This window comes from Mustela lutreola, chromosome 7 (assembly GCF_030435805.1).
Source record: "Mustela lutreola isolate mMusLut2 chromosome 7, mMusLut2.pri, whole genome shotgun sequence".
Classification (NCBI taxonomy): domain Eukaryota; kingdom Metazoa; phylum Chordata; class Mammalia; order Carnivora; family Mustelidae; genus Mustela; species Mustela lutreola.
The window spans coordinates 91,749,309-91,765,313 of NC_081296.1; the positions used below are offsets into that span (position 1 = coordinate 91,749,309).

Consider the following 16,005-nt stretch of genomic DNA (forward strand, 5'->3'; position numbering starts at 1 on the left):
CATTTCACACTCTAATTGCAAGTAACATGAAACAATATTGTGTGTATTTAACCATTTGAATTAAAAATGACAGCAGTTGTTTCTACTATCATTGTATAAGAAATTCACTAATGTACTTAGCATTCTCAATGTGATAAAATTCTACAAAGAAAACTGTGCTTGTCCAAAGAGATGTGAGCAGTGAAAAGCACATCTTACATATCTTTCCTGCCAATATCACAATTACATCGTTTCTATCTCAAAGAACCAAGTATTATCTGTATTAAATCTAGATGTACCATTTTTTACAGATCCTTGCATCTTTAAAGGTAGCTGCCAAAAATACTCTCAATGGGTAATCTTTAACTCATTCTAGAAAGCCTGTTCAATTCTTTTCAAATGAAATTGCAATCTAGTTAAAACTAAGTGTCCCTTTAGAAACAGAATAGAAGAGTGAAGAAGATTAAAAAAGAAAACGGTCCCAAAATGTGACTCATTCCTCTGGTTTGAGGTTTTAAAGAGACATGCAAGGGAGAGCAGAATATAGATTTTCATTTCGTGGTGAGTAAAAAATTACCTGAGTGGTAAAGTGGATACCGTTTTGCATGAAATACTGCAATTTCTTGAAAGAGTAATCTGAAAACTTATTTGGATTGTTGTTAGCAAAGTTCACACCAAGTTTCTTCAAAACATAGCTCCTAATCTTTTCCCAGACTTTTCACAGAACTATAATGGTAGAATGAGGAAAATATTTTGATATTAGAAAAGATTTCCTCTGCATTGTAATGAAACCCCCAATTATCACAGTCCATTATTCTAACAAAGTTTATATTGTGAGCTCTTAGTTCTTTTCTCTTTCATAAACCATGTTCCAAAATTAATTGCAGTACTCTGAAATGTTAACTGTGGTGAGTGAACATTTGGAATTGATTTGTTTCTTATAAAACATTTTGAAGGTTAGAGGTATCTTTAAATGGTTGGGCCAGATTTTCGTCTACCTAACTTTTAGAAGAAATGGAACTACTTTCACTACCTCTTAGAACTTTTCTGTGACGTGGCTTTGCTTTTTGTAAAGTAGGAATAGTTTATTGCTACTTTAATCAAAAGTGATATGGTGGATATTTGAAAAATAGGATTCTTATACATTTTTAACTAAAATGATTCAGTGGAAACTGTTTTGTTTATGTATCTGTTATTTCATCCCAGGACACTTCTAGATGACATAATTCATATGTAGAATTGGCAATTATATATTTATTTTAATACATAATAGGACTTGATTATAGTGCCGCTGTCACCGATATATTCTGGTGCCATAGAGGTTAATATCAAATATTTAAGAATCTAACGGTTAACAAGTAATGATATGACAGCTTGTGTTTATAGCACTTAACTGTACTCATCTAAGCAACAAAATAAGAACAAAAGCAATTTCTTCTAGGATGCAACATTTATTTCCTTTTCTATAAAAGTAAATACTACACAAGAAGAGTCATTTGGAAAAAGGCTTTTATGAACAAAACATGCCATGTTTCAACTTTCTAATTTATAATAACATCTGCATTTTCAGAGGCAGTCACAAAAAAGCACCATATTTTAATATGGGAAAAAGGTCATTGCTGTCCAAATAGTCCCTTACATAGGGTAGTATGGGTGATGTGCTTGGGTCTGGAAATCAGACAGACCTGGGCGTCTTCCTTAGTTTCTCTTTCTTGCAGTGTGGGACAGGCAAGTGACTCAGTGTCTCTCAGGTTTGTCACTTCTAAAGTGGCAATGATAGCATCTGTCTCCCAAGGTTGCTGTGAGGTTTAAATAAACCCTTGTTGAACATATTGCCTGGTACAGAGTAAGCACTTAATACCTATTACTATTATTATGACAAGTATAGTGCTTTATATTTTTACACTTTACAAGGTACTTTCACATACAGTCTCTCATTTGAGATAATTAGTTCCTGGATGACAGTACAAATTTTATCACAGAAAGAACTACGTGCAAATATTTAATAAGCATGATTGCTATTGGATTTGTTCAGATGGAAAAGCAGCAGATTACATTCCCTTTGCTTTGATGTAAGATCACAATGTGTTAAAGGTACAATTTTTTTTCTTTTTACTTAAATTGCACTGACTTCAAATCATTTTAAGACACAATTTCATTCACTCACCCTTGCCTGCCTTTATCCCACAAAGCTATCTTTTATACCCACTTTATATTTGGGGAAGAGAAATGTGAACAAACTTCCTGAAGCCAGGGAGGGCAGTCAGCTCTCTAACCAGCCCTCACTAGATGATGCAATACTCAGAACACGCTATCTTCTGCTCTGGTGCTCGACGGATCCTGAAATTTTCAAATATTGTTGGTAAGCATTTGAATGCACAGAAGTGAAAAGCAGATGCCAAAACAGTGGCGGTATGAATGAAGCCTTTGGTAGCAGTCCTGACACCCAGTCTTGTCCATTTATGCCTTTAATCTTCTCAGTGATCGGCAAGTGTTCAACCCATGCAAAAAAATATCCTGTAACCTCCGACCTTAAGAAGATGAAAAAATGGTTTGGGGAGCAGTTAAAGGCCCCATTATATGTGAGTAATTTTATTTATTTATTTATTTTTATGAGATTTCCTGAAAGTACTCACATTTAACCCCCAGGCTGAGAATTTTTTGTTCTCTCTTGGTCTGGATGGAGTTAGGTTCTTGCCAGAAGGAAACGGGGAAGTATTAGTAATAGTCTCAGAAGAACCTGTGAGCACACTCTGCTTTAGGGGTATTTCTAGAGGCGAATGACAATGGCTGCCATTCTGTCACCCTGAAACATGCTTGTGGTAGCGGTGGCCAGTTTGCATACACAGCAAACGTTGCAGTTGAGCTCATTGACAAATTTTAGTTTGTTCCGGGGGGGGGGGGGGGAATATTCTAAGAGCCTTGTGGGAAAACGGGACGTATGTGGAGCCACTATTATTCCATTCCGATTTCAGCACATTGCTATTTATGAATGGCTTCCTTTTAATTAGGTGTTTAATTTAAAACAGAACTAGTGACTGTAACAACCCCCAAAGCTCAAACTTGGAACATTAGCCATTTGATGGGGGGAGGGGGTTTAGAAAGACTTTGAGTCATAAGGTTATAATTGATTGTATGGCACATGAAAGAATTCTTTATTATTTTACAGGATAACTAAGAAAACATTATGAAAACAGCTTCCCCTATTAAATAAAACCTAATTTGTTTCTCAGAATTACATTTTTTTGGGTAAAAATTTCTACCTCAGTGAACATTTATTTTTACTTTTTGAGTGAGGATAAATTAGAAGAGGTCTTTAATTTGGGTATTTAACAAGAAACCTTATTTTGAAAAGGCAAAAGCAAAAGTATTTTTCAATATCTTGTTCCCCTTTGCAGGTAGTTTCCAAGTCTAAAGCCATGATATAGGACAAAAGCAAGTGGAAACGGACCTTACATTATTAATGGTCACAGGAACAAAAGCCTACTAAACTGAGTCATCAGTAAATTACTATAACCCCAGGACTCTAACACCCTTAAGGAAAAACATGGCATGCTTGGCAAATAATACTTTAAGGGTTTATTTAACAATTTTCTCCCCAGATAAAAATTAAAAGTGTTTCATGGAGTCATTCTGAGATAATCTCAGATGTATTAGCAAAAAGGAACTGGTCTGTTTTATACTTCATGGGGGGAAAACGTTCGTATTTTAGAATAGCATTCTGTGATTATTTTTAATGGGAAAATAAAATATAGGTGACTTCTCCAGGAATCAATATCCTCTTTTCTCCATTCGTGGTGTTTTGCAGGCTGATTAATTTGCAGAGGTTGGGTTTGATTGCTGCTGAAGTAGAAAGCGTTATAGATTCTCTGTTATTCTTCACTCCACTTGGCCGAGGTCTATGGTTCTATCTGTATGTATTTATCTACCTTTCCACATGGTGCTTAGCACTGTAGCTCTGGGCCTCTCCTAAACATATTGTGAAAATCTATTGTACTGAACTCTCAAGTCTCTTGCTGTGAATAGGTAACTACTCTGCCCGCTGCCGGTATCCCCCCCGCCCCCAGGAGAGCTGTTCCGTTAGGTAAAGGTAAATGAGCCAGACAGAAACAGGCATTTAGAAAACAGCTTTGTGTGTATACGAAGGATGTATCCAGCTAAGTTTTAAAAGCAAAAAGAGGTCACACAATTTATATAATTCCTATAGCAATTAAAGAAATGATGATAGAGCCAACTTGCTCAACATGTGGCATTTGTAAATGGTTGGATGGAGGAGCACAGTGTCTCTAATCTCTGACACTCTTGCGCACTGCCCCAGTTTGTTATCCCAGATACAGATTTTTTTTTTTTTTTTTTTTTTTTTAGTTTCTGGTGAACAGTTAATTACATGAACTAGATCAGCAATATTCTCTATATCAACTTTTTTCAAAAGTTTGAGAGAAATAAAGCATAAAAAAAGGGTTGGTGTTGTTTTGTCTAGTCTAGCCGGAAATGTTTCTGATAGATCACTTCTTTAATCAAATATTTCTCTATATTTGAAATATTTCAACTTTGAATTATTGAAAGTCCTCTGACTTTTAAGTGTAGGTATTTTGAAGTTGTGGGGTTGTGTGTGTTGACAAAAACTGGGTAACAATTGTATAGCTTCAAAGGTTAAGTTGATTTAAATACAGACCAAATCTAGTATAACATAAAAGCCTTTCAATATACTTGATCCATTTTTTAGTCATTTGATAACTTATTGTACAGCTTATTAGAGTGACCATCAAGACCACATTAAAAATGAAAACTCTTTAAAGTCATGCCATTTAGAAGGGTAACTTGATTATAAGCTAAATATATCATTTATGCAGGGATAGACTGATGCCTTAAAAAAATTCCTCAATTGGGTTTGTTGAAAATATTAATTTATAATATTTAATTCATTACCTTTTCTGAAAAATATAGTATTAAATATTTTGATATAAAGTATACATATAAAATACTTTGAATTCTTTCCCAGAAGCAAATCCAGAATCATATTGGTGAATAAACATTGCTCTAGCAAACAGCTCCTTAGGAAATCTGCTCCCAATTAACCTTATAGACAAGTGAAAAAAACATCTTCTAAAAACAGATACATTTATTTCTGTAAAATTGTGAATTCCTTAGCATTTCTGCAATGTTGAAATAAACTGTTTTCAATCTGTATTTATAGATCAGAGTTGGGAGCAATTTCTATGTCCTTTATAAACAGCCTTGACTGCCTACACTGAGTTCAAAACTGCCTTAAAATGTGTCATTTTTTTGTATACAAAAGGCATTCTAAAATTGTATTATGCAGTTATTGTGCTGAAAGAATGACCCTTGCCATGCTTTGTTTACTGAATGTCAAATTTTCATTTGTATTACAGCTGTGTACCATAGCAGTTTCGGTTTTGTATGAAGGGCAACTAATGTACAAAACAGTCAAACCACAGAGCAGTAATTAGTCTGGAAAAGATCAAAGTGTGCTCTTCTAAATCCAGCCAATTTGCTCTGGGTGTGCAAAACCAATAGTCTTTCTTTTGCTAAGGTCTCTTATTAATTTTTGCTTTCGCTTGTTGCAGAGCAGCTGCTTTACTGTCAATCCAACATCCTGCTTAAAAAAAAAAATCCATTTTGATGCCACAAATGCAATTTCAATGGGTTTAGGAATAATAACCAGTTTTTTTTTTTCCCCCCATCCCACTTCTAGGAGATAGAAACTTGAAATGAAAGTTTTCAGCATCTGTAAAGTGAAAGAAAGCCACATAAGGCAGAGCCCTGTTTGGATTTGTTGCTCTAGAAAGAGCTGAAGCAGTGTGATCTGTAAATACTTCTGCTTTTAGTGCTTTTAACCAGCTCTGCCCTTATCACTATATGTCTGTGGCTCTCTTCTCCTCTTAATATGAGGGTTCTTTTAAAAAAATACTTACGGTCGCATTGTGGTTTCTCACGGAAAAATAGAATCATCCAAATTATTAATTAAGTGCGATCCAACAGGAAAGAAATCCTTAAATGAATAGTTTGCATATCAGGATGAAAACATGAAAATAAGTACTATCACTTGCTATTCCCTTGATGTAATTATTATTACTTTTTAGTGAGTATGAAACTGGTAATTAAAGTTGGTAGTTGAACTGGTAGGTGAAGGTAATGATTAAACTTCATCATAGAAGTTAAGTGAATAGAACTTGTGAAGGGAAAGAGTATGATATCACTTACAAAATAAAATATGATCTTGGAGAAGATATTTTAAATGTAGTGTATGCATTTCTCCCCTTCTCCATTTTTGTTATTTCTCCTCTCAATATTCTCTCTGGCAAAGGAGGGAGATAAATAAACTAGTTAGTTTATTGATTCCTGTTAATATGGGAGCTTTTCTATAATTGTTACCTCGACCTCTGTTCAAATATTGTGTGTGTGTGTATATTAAGTAAATTTCTTGAATGTTAACATGTATTAGCTGAGTGAATATATTTTTGTGTTTGCTGTTGCAGCAATTTTCCTGGCTTCACAACAAACCATTTAAATTTGATTCTGAGTTACAGTCCACTCCAAACATGTGCCAAAAATTTGTTTTAGTGTCAATGTTACTAGCTAACTAGACATTAAAATACAGCCAAGTAAAACAAAAAGTGTAATGATATACAGCATTAGCATAATAAAAAGAAGCACATACTGCAATTTACAATAATTGATTCATAAACAAATATGTAATGCCCCTGAAACAACCAAAAAGGTTTGTTCTGGAAATGTCTTCAATTGAACAGGAATTTAATGCTTTGGAAAAGCAACAAAATGATCATACAGAAAAGTTAAGGTATCTCTTTCTTCATGCAACAGGTACAATCAGGCACCAAGTCCTGATTTTACTCTCAATAAATCATGACATACTAAATGAACTCGAGCTTCGGAGCTCTTCATCCTTTTAGAATATTTGTTCATGTCTTATTAAAATCGGTTGTTACCTCTATCACCCTTGTGATACATTCTGTTTTCCCCACTCCATTCCATTATTTGATGGGCTCTAAAGATGATAGTGAGTGGGAATAAATCTACCCCAGAAATGAGTATCCAACTGACATTTATAGCTGCTACTGTATAAAGCCCTCATTTCAGGTTCAAATAAAATTCCATTGATTACCTTTCTCCAGCATCATATAGGCTTTAACATGAGTCTTTTTTTTAAGAAAACTTGAGGGGAACCTGGATTGCTTAGTTGGTTGAAGATTTGACTCTGGGTTTTGGCTCAGGTCATGATCTCATGGGTAACGAGACGGAGCCCTGAGTTGGGCTCCATGTTCAGCAGGGGAGTAGTCTTGCGATTCTCTCTCTGTCCCTGCCCCTGCTTGCACTCTTCCTCTCTCTCTAAAATAAATATTAAAAAAACCCCAAAACTTAAAACAAGGTATTTATTTAGCAAGTAAAATGGCCCCAGGGAATGTGCACACAATCTTATTTAGAAAATTCTGAAAATCTTTGGACTGAGGTTTGTTTGTTTTTTTTTTTTAAAGATTTACTTATTTATTTTGGAGAGAGAGAGAAATAAATATTTATTTGAGAGAACAAGCAGGGGGAGAGGCCCAGTGAGAGGGGGAGAGAATCCCAAGCAAACTCCCCACTGAGCACAGAGTCCCATACAGGGCTTGATCCCAAGATCCCAAGATCATGACCTGAGCAAACATCGGGAGATGGCCACTTAACTGACTGAGCCACCGGGTACTCCTGGACTGAGATTTTCTTTAAAAATTGAAGTTTAAGTGACGTATAATGTTATATTAGCTTGGTGTACAGCGTAATTATTCAATGTTTGTATATATTGCAAAATGATCACCACAATAAGTCTAGTTAAATCTATCACCATACATAGTAACAGAATTTTTTGTGTTGAGAATTTTTAAGATCTACTCTCTTAGCAACTTTCATATTTACAATATAGTATGGACTGAGATTTTTAAAGAAGATATTGGGGAAAATAAGATGTTCTGGAAAACTCAATAGATTTTCTTTTTTCCAAAGAAGAAGAGAAACTAATATGCAAACTGTGGACTGTTAGTCTCATTTTCAAGCTAGATTGAATTACTGAGAGGGTGGTTTGTGAATCCTTGCAAAAGTAATGATCTCTGGCCAGTGCAGTAAGGCAAGAAAAAGATATAAAAAATTCAAGGACTGGAAATTCAAGACAATTAACAGACTCTTAAAACTAATAAAAGAGTTCAGTGAGGTTGCTATATAGAAGACCAACAGTAACCACAACAAAAATACCAACAGAGTTCTTCTATACTTGCACTAACTAAAAATATAATGGGTAATATGATGCCTTGCATTATAGCAAGAAAACTTTTTTTAAAATATCTACCTAGAAATTGACCTAAGAAAATACTTTTGAAAAAATATTAACATTCTATTAAGAGAGGTAAAGAAACTTTTGCCTAATATGATCACACCTTTTAAAAGAAGAATTTGAAACACAGTCGGCACTGAGGAAATATTCAGTGAATGAATGAATGAATGAATCTCAATAGATGGAGAGAGAGGTCATTCTCATTAATGGGAAAGTTGAGACTGTAGAGCGCTCAATCATTTTATTTTTTCGGTGCAGATCAAATATAGTAGGGGATGCTGGAAGGAAAAGAAAAGGGACTGGAAATGTAGTGTAAGGAAGAACAACAAAAAAAGGAAAAATAAAATAGTTGGGATGCAGTTTATTGATGATGATAGGGTGCCATAAACCCATCAATTCAGTAATAGGTGCTTGGGAGCCAGGAAGGGCAAAAAGACATGCCATGAAATTTTCAGTTAACAGACATTAGCAAGTGATGATATGAAGCTGGGATTTCTGGTTGATGCGCTTGATAGTCATCACTAAGGAGAGCTCCATAAACCTTTCGATGTGTTGACTTGAGCAAAGCAAAGTGAGATAAGCACCAGGGAAATGTCCTGTTCTTAGGTCCATAGACATAATGGCAAATACACAGCATAAAGAGAAGTGCCTAAACGATATCACATGTGAAAAAGAATTAAAAGTTAATTTTAAACTCAGTATGAATTAGCAGGATGACATACTTACTTTTTCCCTCCTCAGAAAAACCTAAAACAGTCTATTTTAAAGCTGCATTAATAGAGTAACAAAGTGTAATCATACAAGCTGACAACTTTCAACTCTGTAAGCCCAGCCTTCTGCCATAGTATTTATCTCCTATAACATCTTGGTGTAGGAGATAGGGATAGATGTAGGATTTAGCAGGTATATTAGCTTTTCCTCCTAACCCTGCTGTTCTCTTGGTATTTTCTGTCTGGGAGGACCTGTCTTGGTGCGAACCTACTACCAATGAAGTCACTCTTGCCCCAAACTAGGCAGTCAACTTATCCTTATTTTGGTCTTTCTCTGATCCTTACATACGTTGGTTTTCCAAGTTCTAGTCACTTCAGCAACTGTTCGTCTCTCTGTCAATTACTACTGGTTTTTAATTTGGGACTAATTATCTCTACTTTACTGTCAGATAGTTTCCTTGTTCATCTGTCTCCAAATTTGCTTGGCTGTCTACACCATTTCTAGAGTGTGCATTCAAAACACAAATGTGATCATGTTATTTCCCAACTCTAAAACTTTCAGTAGACATTCATCCAGTCTTCCCATTGTCTATGTGCCCTATCTATAGCCATGTTGGAAAGAGTGCCTGGGTGGCTCAGACAGTTGAATGTCAGACTCTTGATTTCTGATCAGGTCATGATCGCAAGGTCATGAAATTGAGTCTGACATCGGGCTCTGCGCTCAACACAGAGTCTGCCTGACCCTTTCTTGTTCCTCCTCTCTCTAAATAAATATTTAGATAGATAAATACATAAATAAATAAAATCTTTATTAAAAAGAATGGAGCATGTATATTCAACATAAATATGTAAAATAAGTATATAATGTAAATATTTCATACATCATAAAACATACACAAAACAAATTTTAAAAGGATGAGATACAATAGGAATTTAAATCTTCAGAATATCATGTATTAATAAAACAAATAAAAACCTATTTTTGCAGTGTGCTTTAATGTGTTTCATTTTTTAAAAACTTAGCTTAGGCAGTTGCGCAGGCAGCGGCTGCGGGAAGCCGGACACCCGGCATCCTGTATTACAAGTTTAGTGGCTTCACGCAGAAGTTGACTGGAACATGGGCTTCCGATGCCTATAGCCCGCAGGGATTAAGGCCTTTGGTTTCCACAGAAGCACCACCTATCATCTTTGCCACACCAACCAAACTGAGTTCTGATTTTCTTGTATATGATTATGCTGGGAAAAACAAAGTTCCCGAGCTGCAGAAGTTTTTCCAGAAATCCGATGGTGTGCCCATCCACCTGAAACGAGGCCTGCCTGACCAAATGCTTTACTGGACCATCATGGCGCTGACGCTGGGGGGGGACCATCTACTGCCTGATTGCGCTCTACATGGCTTCGCAGCCCAGAAACAAATGACTTGAGGCTGCAGAGGACTGGTTTGCTTTTTGGCATAAACCCTTTGAATTTTCATTTTTCACTGCTCTGTAAACATTTTCTTTTTTACTTGAATGGTTTACTTAACATTTTCCCAGAGAAATAGGAAGATATTAAGGTAGTATTTTGGTTTATGAAAAGCACATTGGACAGTTAATACTATTGCTTAAAGAAATGCTGCTGCTCCTTGGGCTCCTGATTTCCCTGGAGGTTCTAGAGGGAGGCTGCACACAGGCTCTTTGACAGTAGTCTGTGCTGAGGTCCTTAGGGACTCACAGTGGTGTTTTTGAACGTGGGGTACAGAGGCCTTTCTGGATTTGGATGTGATTGAGGAAGGTAGAGAGAAACCAAGGCCAGGAGTATGAAATGGAGGTTTATGCTAGTAGACACCATGGGGTTTTTTCCTTCTTGCAGTAAAATGTTAAAAATTATTTGCAGCCTGACTCTGTTCATTGGACAGTTTGTTTCCAAGGGTTATTTGCCTCACCTCAGATCTTTAGTGAAATTTTAGGTGTAATTGTTTGTATTTATTCCATCTCGGGAACAGAAGACACCTGTTGAGTGTTGTACTTTAGACCGGTGTGTTTTATTAATGCAGCTGTGACACAAAGCCTCCTTTACCTTTTCAAAATGTTATGGCTTTAAATTATGACTTATTTTGATTGTGGAATAAATACATGAATGAAAAATCTCAAAAAAAAAACCCCAAAAAACCAAAAAACTTAGCTTAACCTAATTTTGGTATAGTGATTCAGAATTCAGTTTATTTTGAGATTTGCTTTTGATTGCTACAGTGGTTAAACACAGGATACTTCAAAAACAAATAGAAGTGCATCATTGGTTATAACTAAAATATAATTTTTATTTTTCAGTCCATCCATCAGTTATTCATTTTTTCATGAAATTTGGCAATATATTTTTATCTTCCATAATTTCAATCAGTTGTTCTTGTGAGCTAACTAAACGGTGTTATACTTCAGTATCTTTAAACAAGAAAACCCTACTGAAACCTTTTATTTACAAAATTTTACAAGTTAGATAATTTAATTTTCATGCTTTTATATGTGTAGACATGAGAACAACACTTTTGCATTGCTTTTGGGTAAAGGAAATCACACAATAAAGGAAATAAAGGAAAAATTTCAAGACAACATGCTCTGTCGTCCATACACATTTCTTTTGAAAAACAGTTGCTTTTTCACTCATTGCTAAGCTCTCACCTTTATTCTGAAAGGACAGATTGTCTGTTTATTAACGACTTAATTTTTTAGAGCAGTTTTAGGTTTACAACAAAATTGAGAGGAAGGTACAGAGGTTCCCCATACGCCTTCTGCCCCCACACACGTCTCCTCCATTAGCAATATCCCTCACCAGAATTATATCAAAATATCAAAGTGATATTTATCAAAGATGAATCTGCACTGCCAAATTATGTTTGTCCAAAGTCCATAGTTTACCTTAAAGCTGACTCTTGCTGTATAATCTGTGGGTTTGAACAGACACATATTAACATGTATCCAGCATACAGAGTCTGTCCCTGCCCTCAACATCTGTGCTCTCCCTGTTCTCTTCCCATCTCTCACTCCTGACAGCTGATTCTTTTACTTGTCTCCATAGTGGTTTTTTTCGCATATAGTTTGAGTCATTCAGTATGTACCCTTTTCAGATAGGCTTTCTCTAACTCATAGGGGTTTAAGTTTCCTCCATGTCTTTTTCATGACTTAATAGCTCATTTCTATTTAGTGCTGAATAATATTTTATTGTCTGGCTATACCAGTTTATTTGTCCATTCATCTACAGAGAGACATCTTGGCTGCTTCCAAGTTTGGGCAGTTGTCAAGAAAGCTGATATAAATATCCCTGGGAAGATTTTTGTGTGGACGTAAGTTTTCATCTCCTTTGGGTGCAGACCAAGGAGGGTGATTACTGGATCATATGGTGAGAGTACGTTTCGTTTAGTTTTGTAAGAAACCAAACTGTCTTCCAAAGTGGCTATCATTTTGGATTCTCACCAGCAATCAACAAGAATCCGTGTTACTCGGGACGCCTGGGTGGCTCAGTTGGTTAAGCAGCTGCCTTCAGCTCAGGTCATGATCCCAGGGTTCTGGGATCGAGTCCCGCATCGGGCTACTTGCTCGGCAGGGAGCCTGCTTCTCCCTCTGCCTCTGCCTGCCTCTCTGTCTGCCTGTGCTCACTCGCTCTCTCTCCCTCTGTCTCTGACAAATAAATAAAAAAAAAAAAAAAAAAAAAAAAAGAATCCGTGTTACTCTACATTCTTGTCAGCATTTGGTGTTGTCAGCCTTCCAGATTTTGGCCATTATAATGGGAGTGTAGGGATACCTCATTGTTGTTCTAGTTTGCATACTCTGATGAAATATGATAGGGACACTCTCTTCATATGCTTATGCTGTCTATGTCTTTGGTGAGGTGCATGTTCAGACTTTCTGTCATCTAGGTTTTCTCTTCTGTTAACTTCTAGAGTTTCATAGTTTTGCATTTTACATTTAAGTTTATGATCTATTTTGGGTTATTTTTTCTAAGAAGTATAAGGTCTGTGCCTAGATGAATTTTTTTGCATGTAGATGTCTAGTTCTTCCAGCACCACTGGGCTGCCTTTGCTCCTTTCAAAGTCAAAGAGCAGTGACTGCATTTATGTGAGTCTCTTTCTGGCCTCTCTGTTCTGTCCATGGATCTGTTTGTTTATTCTTTTGCCAAACCACATTGTCTTTATGACTGTAGCTTAATTGTAAACCTTTGTTCTTTTCCATCAATTCTGGGTGGACTATTTGGGGTCTTTTGCATCTCTATAAATAGCTTAGAATCAATATTTTGATATTCATGAAATAATCTGTTAACATTTTGATTGATGTTTACTTATTTTAAAAACTCCATCTGGGGGGTAGTATGATAATGGAAAATTATTCTCATCACAGGAAAGGTAAGCAAATTTTGACTATTTGTAAAAGGAAAATGTGCAATTCATCTTTATATATGAAAGTTCTTTTTCAGTTCTTTGCTGTGAGATAACAAATTTCTATGTAATACCTCAGATTTTCATGATAGTTTTTTTAAACCTCATTAAAAGGTGATATTGAAATATTATAAAAACTTGGACAGCTCTGTTTTTATGAAATTAATGCCATCAACAAAATAAAATGCTCATCTGCTTTGCCATTTTTATTTGCCTATAATAATGTAGTTGATGAATTTTGCTGTGGTGCTAACGTTGTCACTTTACCCTAGGGCCTTTTTTCTTTTTCTCTTTAGTCAATTTTCTATTTATACCCACTATTTCCCTGACATAGTGTTTTCAAAAGATATCAATACTAATGAAAAAGTATATTCTTCATTACACTTTACTGGCTCAACAAAAAGTTGTTCATGTATTTCATTATTGAGAGTATAACAAATATCAAAAAGAAACATGTTAGAAACATCCATAGTTTTATTCTCAAGTGTTTAGCAAGTGTCTAATACTTAACTTCTTCAAATATTCAGCTTTGTTTTCCACTGATTTATCTGATGCATTTTTTTAAAGATTTTATTTGAGAGAGAGAGAGTGAACAGGAGAAAGCAAGCATGAGCAGGGAAAGAGTGGAGAGAGAGGGAGAAGTAGGGAGGGGGAAGCAGACTCCCCACTGAGCAGGGGGCCTGAGGGGAGGCTGGAGCCTGAGGTGAGACATTCTGGAGCTCTGGGATCATGACCTGAGCCAAAGGAAGATGCTCAACTATTCAACCAAGTGAGCCACCCAGGTGCCTCTTATCTGGTGCATTTTAAGCAGTCACTGTCTTAGGTTGGGTTCCCAAAGAAGCAGATCTTGAAAGAAGGATTTGAGTGTAAGTAGTTTGTTTGGGAGAAGGCGATCCCAGAAAGCATGGATAAGGGATGGCAGAAGTGAGAAAAGGAAGAGAATGATCCAGTACAGGACATGTCACCAAGCAGGTTCCTGCTCTGGGACACTGCTAGCTCAGGAGCTAGCACAGAATTTCTCTGAGGAGTTGCCCTCAAGGCATAGTAAATATTCTCCAACTCTTATCTGTCAGCAGCAGACAAGAGTTACTGAGCACTTCTGGCCTACCTATTTGCAGATCTAGAGAGCCCTCAGATGGAGCGCTACGGTGTATTAAGATGTAGTCTCCAAGGCTCAGGGACAAGGGATGCGGAAGGGATGTGAGCAGGGTCACTGCATCATCACTGCATCATCTGCTAAGGTCAACAGAGGCCTTCAGCATGCTTTGGACTGTGTTTCCTAAGAAGGGAAGAGCAAGTATTTTTAACTAAACTTATTACTGCTAAGTAAAAGTCCTGCAAAAGAGGGGCACTTGGGGGGCTCAGTCAGTTAAGCATCTGCCTTTGGCTCAGGTCATAAGCCCGGGGCCCTGGATTGAGCCTTGCTTTGGGCTCCCTGCTTGGCAGGCAGTCTGTTTCTCCTTTTTCCTCTGTTTCTACTCCTGCTTTTGTGCTCTTTCTCTCAAATAAATAAATAAAATTTCAAAAAAAATCCTGCAGGGGCGCCTGGGTGGCTCAGTGGGGTTAAGGCCTCTGCCTTCGGCTCAGATCATGATCCCAGGGTCCTGGGATCGAGCCCCACATCGGGCTCTCTGCTCAGCAGGGAACCTGCTTCCTCCTCTCTCTCTGCCTGCCTCTCTGCCTACTTGTGATCTCTCTCTGTCAAATAAATAAAATCTTTAAAAAAAAAAAAAAGAAGCTATTAATCTATCAAATTTAGAAAAAATTTCTAAGGTCTTCATATTCTAGATATAAATTCATATCTTAAAATAGTATTCTTTATGTATGTATATACATATATATACACATGTATATGCATTATATATACATGTATATGCATATATATATATATATATATATATATATATAAATGATTTAACAGATCTGAACGTGTCATTAGTATTTTTACCTGACAAAGAGATTATACAAGGAATAGAAGGATCAGCTCTGCCCTTTTCTTAGGTTTTTCTTTGCTTACCCTATTAGTGTTATCTTCAGTTTGGGGTTTCTTTGAAGAGATCTTTCTTAAGTCACCTGTCTATTTTATGAGGGTTATTTACTTAAAAATAGATAATATAATCTGTAAATCTACTGAACTAGATACCATAAAATGCAACATTTTTGATAAAAGTGAAATGAGTCACAGGGAGATGGCCAGCGTCCAGCCCTTCATGTTGTGGAATTCTTTATCATTAGGATGTTTTGCTTACTGTATGTGATATGTGACAGTTTGAATTTCAAATCTATTGATGGAGTTTGCCAGTGTCAATTCAAATGAAATACTAGTGAAGCTTAACATTTTCCTGATTCTTGGGGTAAAAATCAAATAAACTAGAAGTCCTCCTGTTTTACCCTCGTGGAGCATTTTGTGCATCCCCTGTGACATGTATGCCCCAGTTTGGAGACCACTAGATTAGGTGGATAGGACAAAGTTCAGATGTCTTCGCGTGGGGCACACAGTCCTCCATCATTTGACCCTTGCCTACCTCTCTAACGTAAGGTCTTGCCTTATACCCTGCATT

The 16,005-nt window shown here is 36.4% G+C and overlaps 1 pseudogene; it reads left to right on the plus strand.

Annotated features, from left to right (window-relative positions):
* Positions 1 to 2,393: 2,393 nt before the first annotated feature.
* Positions 2,394 to 10,620, plus strand: LOC131837218 (cytochrome c oxidase subunit 7A-related protein, mitochondrial-like; annotated as a pseudogene).
* The last annotated feature ends 5,385 nt before the right edge of the window (positions 10,621 to 16,005 follow it).